Source organism: Ambystoma mexicanum, chromosome 8, assembly GCF_040938575.1.
Source record: "Ambystoma mexicanum isolate Mex_15411 chromosome 8, UKY_AmexF1_1, whole genome shotgun sequence".
Classification (NCBI taxonomy): domain Eukaryota; kingdom Metazoa; phylum Chordata; class Amphibia; order Caudata; family Ambystomatidae; genus Ambystoma; species Ambystoma mexicanum.
In genome coordinates this window covers 1,182,198,431-1,182,212,127 of record NC_090929.1, presented here as the reverse complement: position 1 = coordinate 1,182,212,127, position 13,697 = coordinate 1,182,198,431, and positions in this window count along the sequence as shown.

The window sequence follows — 13,697 nt, the reverse complement described above, 5'->3', positions numbered from 1 at the left end:
GCTAGTCCCAGGTTTTAGGGCCCACGGCCTGACCACTCAGCACACCGGGGGACAGGGGCTGGTTGCCAGAATCTCGAGCCAATCATCAAGGATTTTGGTTAGTGACGACAATTGTGACGTCACAAGTGTACAAAAAGGGCATGCAAGCCTGAAATTGTTGAGGCGTGTTCGGATGAAACTTGATGCCTTTTATGTTGTCCCTGCTCGTTTGATATAATAAACGGCAGTTAACCTTTGCTCCTTGTGTGGACCTCAACTTCTTTGGGGCATTGGAGGGAGTGAGGGCCCTCCGTGAGCTGGAGGTCTGCGGGCCCTAAGGATGGCTCCGCCGACCCCAGAATCTCCCCTAACAAGTTGGACGCACTGCTGAGATACGCTCCTGAGACCCCGGCAAGATCGCTTGCTATGCCAGCCCGGCAAGGTGCGGCCACCCTCTGCCATCGAACCTCGGAGGACTGCAGGACCCTCGCGTAACTGCAACACCACCGGATAGTGCAACCGGATATTGGCTGTTGAGAGCCGATTTCAAAATGTATCCCGCACGCGGTCCAGAAAGGCGAGGCGAGCCAAGTGGGAGGGGAGCCAGCAGCCGAGCGGCGTCTACAGACGTGCACCTAAATGTGTTGTCCGCACAACGAGCAACAACATATTGTGTGGGTGGGGGGAGGATGTGTGCGTAGAGTGGAGGGTGGTATCACATTATCATAACATTCAGGACCAAGGTAGTGACTGGCATGTACATAAGTAAAGGGAACGGAGCAGAGGTAGTCCCTTCTTCTGCAGATTAGCGTCTTGGGGCGGGACCGTGGGTCCCCAGGAAACGGAAAGCTTGTTACACCGACAGGTCCGGACAATGAACACATGTGTGGGGGAGAATATGGCTTTCCTATAATCGACATTGTAGTTCGATGAATAGATGTGGTTTTCCTATTAATTGAGTGTTTTAGCTCGGTCGATGGACGGTCTTCATATTAATTGGGTGATTTAGCTTGATCAATAGATGTCGAATTCCCGTATAAGTTTATCTTAAGATTGAAGAAGATAGGTGACTGGTTAAGTTTCTGGTTAGGAAGCGTATCACACGTCAGGCAACGCGACGGGTGCATTACACCTATAAAAAGGAGAAGAGGTGGTTGATAATGTATACTCCACTCCGGGGGAGGTGGGAAGACAGCTGTGGGGACTTTTGGATGTAAAATTAAAAGGGCAGGGATATGTGTATGATATGTGTATGAAATGTTAGCATGAAGATTTAGCTTGGTGACGTCACCCATAGGCCATTGCATAGGATATAGCTTGATCAGCAGGTAAAGAGCTCGTAACTCGGCGCTCAAATTACAGAACCGGTGGGTTAATGACAGCACGGACAGCTCCGGCACGTGGTCAACAGGCGTGCCGAGCGGCGGCAGCCCAGTAAAGGCGGGCGGTACGAGAGTACGCCGCACTGGTGTATGGTCACAGGGGGCCGGACACATTGAAGGGGCTTGCCGGGAGGCGACAACGCCCATGAAAGTGGATTATATTGCATAAGGTATTACGTCACAGGGGGCCATAGACTTTGGGGGAGCGTGCCGGTTAGTGACAGCTCCTTAAGAAGCAGGGCGGCACGAGAGAGCGCCTTGCAATACATGTGACTGTTAAAAGCAACACGCAATACTATGTGAACATTGGACTGCATAACGAAAAAAATGTCCACCCTCGTTTTGACAGCGGAATATCGAAACCGTCAATTCGAGGTCAGGTAAATGCACGAGTGAAAGACAATAATGTATCACGGGGGTCAGGGGGAGCATCATATGGGGTGCCCGGGATGGTGTTTGACACCTTTGCAAAACACTGCCTAATTATCGAGAGAAAATAGTGAAGTACAGTGTAGAATAGACTAAGGGTACGGAAGGGAAAGCATCGATACCATGGCCGCCTAACAGCAGTTTCTCAAGGGATACTTTCAGTCACTACTCACATAGGTACACAACACATACAAGGGAAAGAAATTAGCAAGCCGTCTGGAAATATTTGAACTTTGGAGAATGTTCCAGGGGCATTACCATGGAATGTTGAATTTACAGGAGGCAAAAAAGGAGGGAGGGGATGCATGCGCCCCACCTCCTGCACCTCCCAGCATCGCCTCGGACGGTGTGGATGAGGAGGAGGAACAGGGATTATATCCGATTAGGGAACTAAAAGAAGCGACGGAAGCGCAAGAATTAACTGCAGCCGAAGGTTACTCAAACCCCACATACAAACCACCCCTGTATGTCCCGAAGGCGCATGCCACACGGGCAGAGGTAGGTAACTCAGACGTGGAAGAGGAAAGGCTGAGGCAGGCAAAGAGTGAGTTCGCAAGGGGTAGGGCCAGAGGAGTGGATAGCAGGACAAGTGCTATTGAAGTTACAAGGGACCACCACGGGAGAACCAGAAGGGGCAACAGAAGCAATAAAGAACTTAGAATTGGGGAAAGAATGTAAAGGCAGGCAAACAAACGACACAGGAAAATAACAATTACCGGAGGAGGCAAAACTGGAAGCGAGGATAGCGGAGCTGAAGGAGAAAAGGAACGCGCTGGTGAAACAGTTGGAATAGAAGGAACGGGAACGGGAGGAGCAGCTCGGGGGACGACACACTGACACAACTACAGTGGCACCACAAACACCCTACATGCATAGGCTCTGAGACCTTCCAGGGCGTAGAAGAGATAGGACAGCAATGACACAAGACAGGGGACACTCGTGTCAATGAGGCGGGCACACAGGGCCCCGGGAAGCACCGCACATAGCACCCGCCAGAAATACCACAGACATCAGAACATCACACACAACAACCAATATAGATGTCATAGACTTTGAGGTAGACGCCGAAGATGAGCGAGGCCCAATACAGATACAACAGTATAGACGAACGCCTGAGGAAAGGGCTGAATATTCACAGATGCCACTACTTGAAAGAGGGGGAGCAGACTGCAATATATAACATGGAAACATGCAGACAGAGAGAACGTTAAGAATAGGTTACCATCACTGAGTGGAGGGGCAGGGAAATGGATATATGAAATGGAAAAACAGGTAGCAGGACACAGACTGGCAGTTGGGGGACGTGAAGGGGCTATTAGTGTCTATACTGGGGGATGCAGCAGATGACATTCGGAAGAGGGTGGGATTCCCAGGAGTAACAACACAGAACACTACACATGACGGATCCCCATTTGAGAACTGCAGGCACGCGGTGTGGCAGGCCCTAAGGATACAATACCCCGACACATCAGACATAGGGGCAATTACGTCTCGCAAGATGCGTGATGACGAAGATCCCGTCAGCTACATCCAAGAGATTCAAGAGCTGTGGGGCCTTGAAACTGGGGAGCCGTGGGAAAAAACATTGGCAATCTTCTATCATATCTTGATCCAAGGGTTGCTTGAATCTGTGCAAAGACAACTCAAGAAATTAGTGGGAATGAAGGCCAAAGCATGGTCAGAGATACAATTAAAAATAGTACACTATTGTAGATTATGGCAGGAAAAGATGAAACAGAAGGCGGAGGATAGAAAGGCGGATGAGGCTAAATTAGTACAATAGAAATTATGAAAATATGCCCTAGAAGGAGCACTAATAACAAGCCCTGCACCGTCAACTCAAACAGCAGTGTTCCAACCCCAACAACTACCGCAACCACAGATACAACAACTACCGCAACCACAGATACAACAATTACCACAACCACAACAACAATTGCTACAACAGTTGCCACAATACAACACAGCACCACATTAACAACCACAGATGGGAGGGGGATATATGGGTATGGGCAGGTACCAACAGAACTTTAGAGAATGAGGAGGGGGAAACAGGGGGCGGGGATTTGGGCCACCAGCTCACTACCCAGGAGGAGTGTCTCGGGGATACCCACAACAGGAATGGCAAGGCCAAGGAGAGGGAGGAGGAGGATTCCCATGGCAAGCACGAGAACCACCCCAATATTGGACATGCGGGTTAATAGGTCACATATCCCGCACATGCAGGTACAGAGCAGCACAACAAGGGTGGGGCAAGCAAGGGCCACAAAGCAACCAAGGGGTCAGAATGGGTATTATCAACAGGCAGGACCACCACCCAAGGTGCAACAGCAAGGCATGCCCCAGCAACAACCACAATATCAACAAGTACAAGGGACACTGCTACCTGTACAACAACAACAGCAACAACCACAACACATCCAGACAGTACAACAGTTGACACAATTACAGGATGACGTACAACAGCCAATGGACACAGCGGCTTTAGTACTGGTAACTTGTATGGGAGGGGTGACTATAATGGGACACAACCCCTATACCGGCAACGGAGAATCACTATACCCACAATAGGACAGCCCACAGACTACCTTATTGTGTCCCATCCTATCAGTAACACCTAACCCTGCAGAGGAAGCACGCATAAAGTTGGCGATAGGTGACAAGATGTTTTCCTTTTTGGTTGATACGGGGGCCACAAGGTCATGCGTACGGGAAGGGAAGTACACATTGTCAGACGATGCCATGAACACTCAAGGATTTTCTGGGTCCCGGGAAGTGGTTCCATTCACTGATAACATCTCCCTATTTATTGGGGATCATGACCTGTCACTATCATTACTATATTCTAAACATGCACTTGGGAACATTTTGGGACGTGACATAATGAGCCGACTGAACATGGTCATCTCCTTCACAGAAAAGGGCATAGTGTGCTCCATGCCAGGCATACACATGCTCACAGCAAGACAGATACTCCAGGCATATTGTCGCAAGAGTGTGCAGAGGTGGGAGCCAGTAGACCTGGAAGTTTTCCAATACGGGACTGACATGGCAATGGCGTGGCTACCAGGTATAGCAGAGAAGGTATGGACAAGACCAGGTGAGTACCTTTTTAGGCCAGAAACGCCCACTGATGAGAAAGAGGGAAAGTTTGTGTCCATAGACATTTAAGTTACAGTGGCACGGGAGGATTGGGTTGCAGTACACGCCCTAGACAAGGAAGGGAAGGCCTGGAGGGTAGTAATAGCACTAGCAGAAGGGTGTAGATTGACCCAAGTATCTGATGATGAACTCTTCTCACAAGAAAAGGGAACGAGTGAGATGATGCTGGGAATGAGTGTATACGTTTGGATATGGTTAACACACAGAGAAGTGGCACAGAAAATGGCAATGGCACTGGAGGCACCACTCCCAGCACCACCCCATTCTGTGAGGAGGACCTAGCAAAGGTACCAGCTTCTTTATGGACAACAAGCCCCTAAGACGTGGGGTGCATCAAAAGCATAGGGGGAGTTGATATAAAATTGAAGAAAGGAGCAATTCTGCCCAGAGTTAGACAATATCCACTATCGAAAGAAGCAGATGATGGCATTTTTGAGACAACAAGCGCCCTAATTGAACGAGGCATTCTAGTACCATCAGAATCACCTTGCAACACTGCAGTGTACCCCGTCCGCAAGGCAAACGGGGGATCGTGGCATCTCATACAAGATTTGAGACCCCTAAACCACATTTTCGAAGCAGAATATCCAGTAGCAGCTAACCCTGCTACAATACTTTGCGGCATCCTAGCAGAGGCCTTCGCGGTTCACCGTAATTGACCTAAAAAACGCCTTTTTCTCTATACCACTACACCCGGATTCCCAAGACCTAACGAGTTTCATGTATCGCAAAACATAAAGAGGAATCACACAAGACTACCCCAAGGATACTGCGAGTCACCATCCATTTTCAACAGAGTAATTCAAATGGACCTGGGGAACATAGAGACAGAGAGTACGATTTTGCAATATGTGGATGACATTCTCATCTGCAGCACAACAGAACATGAATGCAGGAAGGACTCCATCAACATGCTTACAGTACTAGCCGGAAAAGGATACAAAGTAGACAAGGAAAAATTGCAATATTGTCAGGAAGTGGTTCTATACATAGGGCAAATGATATCGCAAAAGGGCAGTCACATAGCTCCACAAAGGGCACAGACAATACAAAACACAGCACAACCACAGACAGTATGGGAGTTACAACAGTTCCTCAGTCTGTGCAACTATAGCAGGTCATGGGTGTTTGATTACAGCACATACACAGGTCCCTTACTTATATCCCTAAGGGACGCACAAAGGGGACAGAAAACACTGAACTGGACACAGGAAATGACAGATGCATTTAATGAATTAAAAGAGGCGATATCAACAGCACCAGTCCTGGGTACCCCTGATTACAAGAAAGAGTTTTTTATATTTTCACACTCTGATGGAGTGGTAATGAAAACGGTACTAACACAAAAGACAAGCATGGGCCACAAACCAATTGCATATTACAATGGCCAGTTAGACCCAGTAATGACAGGCCATGTCCTGTGTGAGCAACACTTGGCTGCTGCAGCTTTTGCTGTAGAAAAAGCATCCTCAATAACAATGGGATGTTCCACAACACTTTATGTGGAGCACACACTTTTTGCAATCTTACACAAGCCAAAAAGCACCCTGACTACAGGCTATGAAATAATCCTATCCCGACCAGAACTAAAAATAGTAAGGTGCAAAAACGTTAACCCAGCACAATTCCTAGCATAACAGGTAGGAGAGGGAGAATATGTTCATGATTGTACAAAAGCTATCAAACTATACTCAGAAACACGTAAAGTAGAGTAAGATGCACTTGAGGGGGGAGATGTACTATATATTGACGGGTCCTCAACAATTGACAGGTGATGGGGTGATAGGGTGAGAAGAATGGGGGCAGCAGTGGTAAGATTAATAGAAGACTGGACATGCGAGGCTGTAAGATGTGTTAGGTGACCACCCCATTATTCAGCACAAGCAGCCAAATTAGTAGCCCTGATAATCGCCCTTAGATAGAGTGAAGGAAAACGGGTCACTATCTATTCAGGTAGTGCCTATGTGACATCAACAGTGCATTCTGGTCTGGCAAGGTGGTTAAGGAAAGGGTTCAGACGGTGCAGATGGCACACCAGTACTGCATGCACTCCTCTTGGGGGAACTAATTGAGGTTGTGACATACCCAATACAACTCGCATTAGTTAAGTGCCAAGCACACACTAATGGAGAGGACCCAATATCAATAGGAAATGAAGCAGCCCATTTCTATGCAAAACACGCATCATATTTTGGGCGTTATGGGACCTCCAAGAAAAACAAAAAGAGAGGGGAGGGGCAAGACAGATGCTAATGAAGGAAGGTTATCACCATTTACCAGAAACCCAAATAATGGAAATACAAGCAGCCGCATCAATGACAGAAAAAGAACTCTGGGTAAAAAGAGGGTGCTCAATGTCCCCTACAGACGCCTTGTGGAGACAAAATAACACAGGAAAGGTAGTGATGCCCCTCGCTTTATTACAAACTGCATTAACACAATTGCACCATCCTGCACATACTGGGAAGGAAGTGATAGCGGCACGAATAGGAGAATCATGGTTTTGTCCTGAATTAAATGCCCACGTAGCGAATTTCATTAGTAATTGCCTCACCTGCCAGCAATTTATGGACGGACATACACTTAAGGTGATCAAAGGTATAATACCACGACCAGAGGGTCCCTTTCTGCATCTCCACATCGACTATGTCGACATGATAAACGTATGCCAAGGATACCGTTACATGATTGTGGTAGTTTGCCCCTTTTCAAGGAGGATAGAAGCAGGCCCATGCTCCCATGCTGACGCACTAAGGGGGGCAACATTTTTAGTTAGAGAAGTCTTCCCAAGGTGGGGCATCTGTAAAGTGTTAAGGTCAGACAACGGCCCCCACTTCACCAACAAACTATTCCAATACATCACCACGTTGCTGGGGATAAAGCACAAATTTGCGTGTGCATATTACCCACAGGCCAACGGCATTCAGTGAACGCCTTAACGGCCTTCTAAAGGAAAGAATTGCTAAAACCCAACTGAAAGGAATTGGCTGTACTGCCTCCCCTTGGCTCTATTTGAACTACGGAACAAACCCAGGTCAGACCACCACCTCATACCCCACGAGGTGGTGACCGGTCGCCAAATGCACCTTCCACTGGCTCCACCCACAAGGGCCATGTATGACTGCGAGGGGACAGCGGAAGTATTGGGGAAGGAAATGCATGAATATGTCACTTCACTGGTTACTAGTGCCTCATTTATCTCTCAACAGATCCAACAAACACAGGGCAGGTCAGAGAACGATCAACAAGAAGCCAACAACACTCAAGGACAAGCATAAGACTCAGCGATCAAAGTAGGAGACAATGTTCTCCTACGGAATTATACACGCAAGTGGAATACAATCCGTTTTACTGGCCCCCACATAGTGGAGAGCGTCGCAGACAGGGCAGTGAAGCTGGAAAATAAAACTGTCTGTCTGTATCTCCATGACATCAAGCCCTACAAAGCATCAACCTCGCCCCACCTCAGCATCGACAGGGCCGACGCTCCAGCAACGAATACATCAAACAACAACAGTGCACCATTTTCAGTATCCCCCAATTTAGGACACAAATGAACAAGAGCGCACAGGCCACTCAATGGTCAGGCGCTCACAGACATCTGACGTTCCCATAGAAACGTTAATTGAACTATAATAACTTGGCCGCTCTCACCAAATACGTAGAATTCCCATACAAATGCTGGCTGTAAAAATAAATAACTTACGACATAGATAGGGCTATGCAGCATGCACCCACCCATTAGGCATATACTGTGTGACCCTGTCTTGGCATGTTCTCTTCTCCCTTTTGTCTCGAACATGCAGGGTTCTGCGTTTGACAAATGTATGTGACTAAAATGTTGAAGATAGATTGAAATTAAGTGATTTAGATGTTACCTCCCATTGAACACCCCAAAGCACTCTCCCACCAATATATTCACGCCCTGCGAAGACCTACTCACTCCAGACCAAGGCCACCACGCATGTATTATAATGCTTTTATTGAGTATATAGCTCAATCAGACCCACAACTCCACCACCCTCTACCCATACTCAGAAATTGAGCAATAAGGAGGATTTGGGAGGAACTTTTCTCCTAGACATTAAACGATTATTTAGTTCATCGGGCTTAAAATACTTACCAATACTAATACATTAACGCTGATTTACTGCGATTTTCAGGCGGGCAACTATATCATCTCAACGACTGCAAGACTGCAGGGTAAGTGGTAATAATGGCGACCTTAATAAAGATTGTAATAAAAATAATATGGGTAGTTTTGTCTAATGGAATGGCAGCGGCCATTGTGTGGCAAGCTTACACAGCTTTGCATGTATCCACAACACCCCATACTAACATTCCTCCCACCCAAGCTGCAAGGAGCACGGTGTCAAGTGGTACGACAAGCACAAACGAGAAGGTAAGGAGAGGTAAGCGTACCATTGGCACTGATGTTAATGGGGTTGACACATATCTCACGGGTACAGCACATGCTACAAACAACATGTGGTAGAAGCACATGACAAAAATTGCTAAGGACACTACACGGGATAGCTGCTATGTCTGCTCATTGATCCCATATGCCATGAGCGCGTCCAGAACCTTTGTTGCTACAGAAGTACCAGCAACAACGGCACAATGCCTCCTATACCTTGCACTGCTCCAAACACGGGGGTGATTCCAAGGAAAAACTGCAACACTCCGGTGGAGATCAAAAGCAACGTAACCGTACGAGGATAATTTCATAAAGACATTACCAATGTTTGATAACTACTGGCAGCACACACAAGCACTCCGGTACATAACTGACGGGCCAGAGAAAGGAGAGACGAAGGAAGTAACGTTAGACTATCTGCCATGCAAATGGAGAGCCAGAGAAACAGGCGGAGAACCTGGTTGCTGGGCCGACCCCCGATGTTGATATACGGAAAAGTATACACAAAGGAAGGAGGGGTGGATGGAGTAGTGGGAAGCACACCTTTAACACTAACAAAGGCTGCCGTGAACAAGGTCCAGGAGGAAAATGATAAGTGCCTCAAGGAATGGGCTAAGAGTGCAAGCATGCTGACGTGGTTGGATAAGGAAGACAGTCCACTGACAATCATTCCTCTTACAACACCAACACTATGTTACCAACACGATGGAGATGTTGAAGTAGGGACAAACGAGGGATGCAGGACAATAGAGAAGCTAGAAGACATGGGATCAGACACAGCGGTACTGATGGACCACTATTGGGCATGTGGGACAAAAGCATACGACAAACTACCGCCTAACTGGGGAGGGATCTGCTCCCTAGCGCATGTCAATGTACCTTCGCAAGTGGTACCCCAAAAACATGTCAAGATGGATGACTTCCCTAAAATGGATGAAAATAACAAGCGCAGGAAAAGATCATCATCCCCTACCCCACTACCATCCAATAATGGCATCACCAAAGAGACACCATTAAGAAGAGTGAAAAGGCAGGGAAATTACTTATGGGGCAAGTCAAAAGCTGCGCTGGATGAAGTACCCGCCTCACATCGGCTGTTCAGGGCTGCCATGTTTTCCCCAGCAATAATACACCCAGGGTTCCAGACATACGCAAAGGCAAAGTGGATCCAAAGTACAAGGTTGGAGCTGATGATGACGATAAACTCAACAATTCACTGATTTAACGCAATAAAAGAAGAGCTCTGAGCTATACGGTTAGTCGCCCTACAGAATAGGTACGTGCTGGACCTGCTCACTGCCATGGAAGGAGGAGTATGTGCAAAAATAGGAAGCTCCTGCTGCACGTTCACACCAGCAAATGATGAAGATAACAGAACGTTATCAGAAGCAGTATCGCAATTGGTAAAAATGCACGCTAAAATGGAGGCAGAATCAAAGGGCACGAAGAAGGACGGAAGCTGGTTCTCATACCTCTGGTCATGTATGCCATCATGGATAGCTGATGGCCTAAAAATACTAGCAGGGAGCCTGATCCTGGGATTGGCTTCTCTAATTGGAATAAAAGTGTGCATGGCAAAATCAAAGACAACTGCAGAAGAAATGATTGGAATGACGCTACTCTTACCTGCAGAAGACGAGCAGCAGAGAGACATAAAACATATGGAACGAGAGAGACTAAGACAACAGCTAATGGAATGTGACATGGACCCACCCTCCATGAAACTAGAAAACCCAAGGAATCCCAAAATGTATGTCGGAAAATGGGTTTACTGCTAGCCTGGAGGAGGAAGTGTATACATGTATTGGTCATTTGAAGATCATGTGAACCACTACGGACATCTAGCAGGAATTACAAAGGTATGGCGCCTGAGGGACTGCAAGAGAAGCGACAATTTTGTGGTGAAAAGTTGACCAGAGGGGGGACTGAAGAGGGAAAATCCGAGTGTCCCTACCCCCTAATGGGACCCCTAACCGGAAGAAGCACTCCCGACAGAACAACTATCGACTATTAGAGATTGCATCCAGTCCCACTGCTCCCAACGCAAGCTCACACCACGACAGACATCCATCCATCCGCCCGATCAACCCCACGATGGCACGAGCCTTAGCCAACACAACCACGACAACCAAGACCGAGCTGGAGACAACTATATGGACCAACTCGATTGATGTCCCCACAAACCATGTTGCAGGTCGTTAGAGACTCCATGATGACATAGCCGCGTTAGACAAGATGCACATGTGCAGTAGGCACAATCGGGACACTCATACACCAATCCACACGAAGAACATGCGCGTATAGTTCTATGAACCAGAGGACAGTGACACACATTCTGTCTACACGTTTGTTATTTTTCATATAAACCCGCTATCGCACCACAGAAACGCAAGATGCCAGAAGAGCTTGTGTATATGCTTGCAGATGCTACTCGCTAGTTACTCTATGGATGGACAGGAGCACTCAAAGGCATGACCATTCATCGCACGCTTTTAAACCTGAGCAATCATACTGGAAGAATAACCAAAATGTAGGTAGGCCTCGGATCAATCCAACACTCTAAACTCCTTTTGCAGAGATCTCGATGCTGCAAGCTGCTGAGCGAGCAGAATCGCCCTGACAAGGACTGCCACTACCACGGACATAATATTGCAAATTGACATTCTTCACTCACGGTGCCACGATGAGCCCGGCAACACGGCAGGACACCTCAAGCTAAAATACAAATCAAATTGAAGTAATTCGACTTCCCTAGCGGTCTCCTCACACGTGATCCGGCCAACCTGATATGATGCCAAGACCTGGAAGCTGGGAAGATGGAGCCATCCCACATCGGAGACTGAACCCTGCCACATAATTGCAACAATTCACCTACAATATGCGCTGGGACTGGACGGCTCTCATGGCATTAGCAAGACCTCATTGTTACACACTGTCACATAGTTACATCTTGTTGATACATAGTATACGAGAGCAGGTGTCTCGCGGACTAGGAACAACGTTAGTCCCAGGCTTGGGGGCCTGTGGCCTGACTAATCAGCACACTGGGAGACAGGGCTTGGCGGCCGGAATCTCCAGCCAATCACCAGGGGTTCTAATGTAACAATTGTCAGGTAGCAACTGTTAGGGATGAACCAAGTGTACCACCTGATACTGTGACACCAATAACACGGCACCCCATATGTCTCCATACTGGACCTTCCACTCTGGGAGACAACCCAAGGTGGCGTTAGCTTCGGGGAAGAATTTTGGTGAGTGACGACAATTGTTACGTCACAAGTGTACAAAAAGGGCCTGCGAGCTTGAAATTGTCGAGACGTGCTCAGATGAAACTTGATGCCATGTATGTTGTCCCTGCTTGTTTGATATAATAAATGGCAGTTAACCTTTGCTCCTTGTGTGGACCTCGACTTCTTTGGGACATTGGAGGGAGTTAGAGCCCTCTGTGAGCTGAAGGTCCGCGGACCCTAGGTACGGCTCTGCCGACCCCAGAATCTCCCCATAACAGAATCAACAGTGCATAAATGGCAACAAGAATACAGTATGAATACCTTCACCAGCAGGTAATTCCGTAATGACAACAAGGTTTCTGTCTCAAACCAGGGTGGGCGTTATCCGGAGACTAAGGACAACACAACAGATCAGGATACTGTGATAATTGTAACAAGGTGTACAGTAATACACAGTGTGGAATATCAAAGATCTTACCAATGTGGAAATGAATGATGTGAAATGTTGAAACCATGAAACTGTAATGATGGCAAAACACAGCAACTCCTCCTACCACCTGCCGGGACGAGGACGCCTTATACAATCCAAGGCAGTCTCTAGTCCGAGCGTGAGAAATCCATATAAACCTGAGACCCGCTGGCACGAGGATGCCTAAAATGCTCCCTACAGCAGTCTCTAGTCCGGAGCACAAATGCGATGTAATATCCCCAGGCGTAGGAACAAGAAGACACACGGTCTCTTGGGGAGATTGATGCGATGACGTGCAGACAAATGACACGGAAGGATTCACAAGGCAAAAGCAGGTCAGGAGAGTTCCAGGTAAGTCTAGCAATGTGCAAGCAAAAACAAGACGACAAAGTCGCGAGGCAGTAGGCAAGTCAGGAGGATTCCAAAGTCGGCAACGGGAAGCTTCTTTGAACAATACAAGGACTAGACAGAGGGCAAAACGTGGAGCGTAGTAAGGGTCAAAGAAACAACTTGAGAAACAAGAAATAACAAGTAGCAATGCTGCAGAATAATGAATTCAGAAGCAGCGAGGTGACCGCAAGTAGGACTGATGTAGTGAATAAGGGTCATGTGACCTGCTACGCATGGTC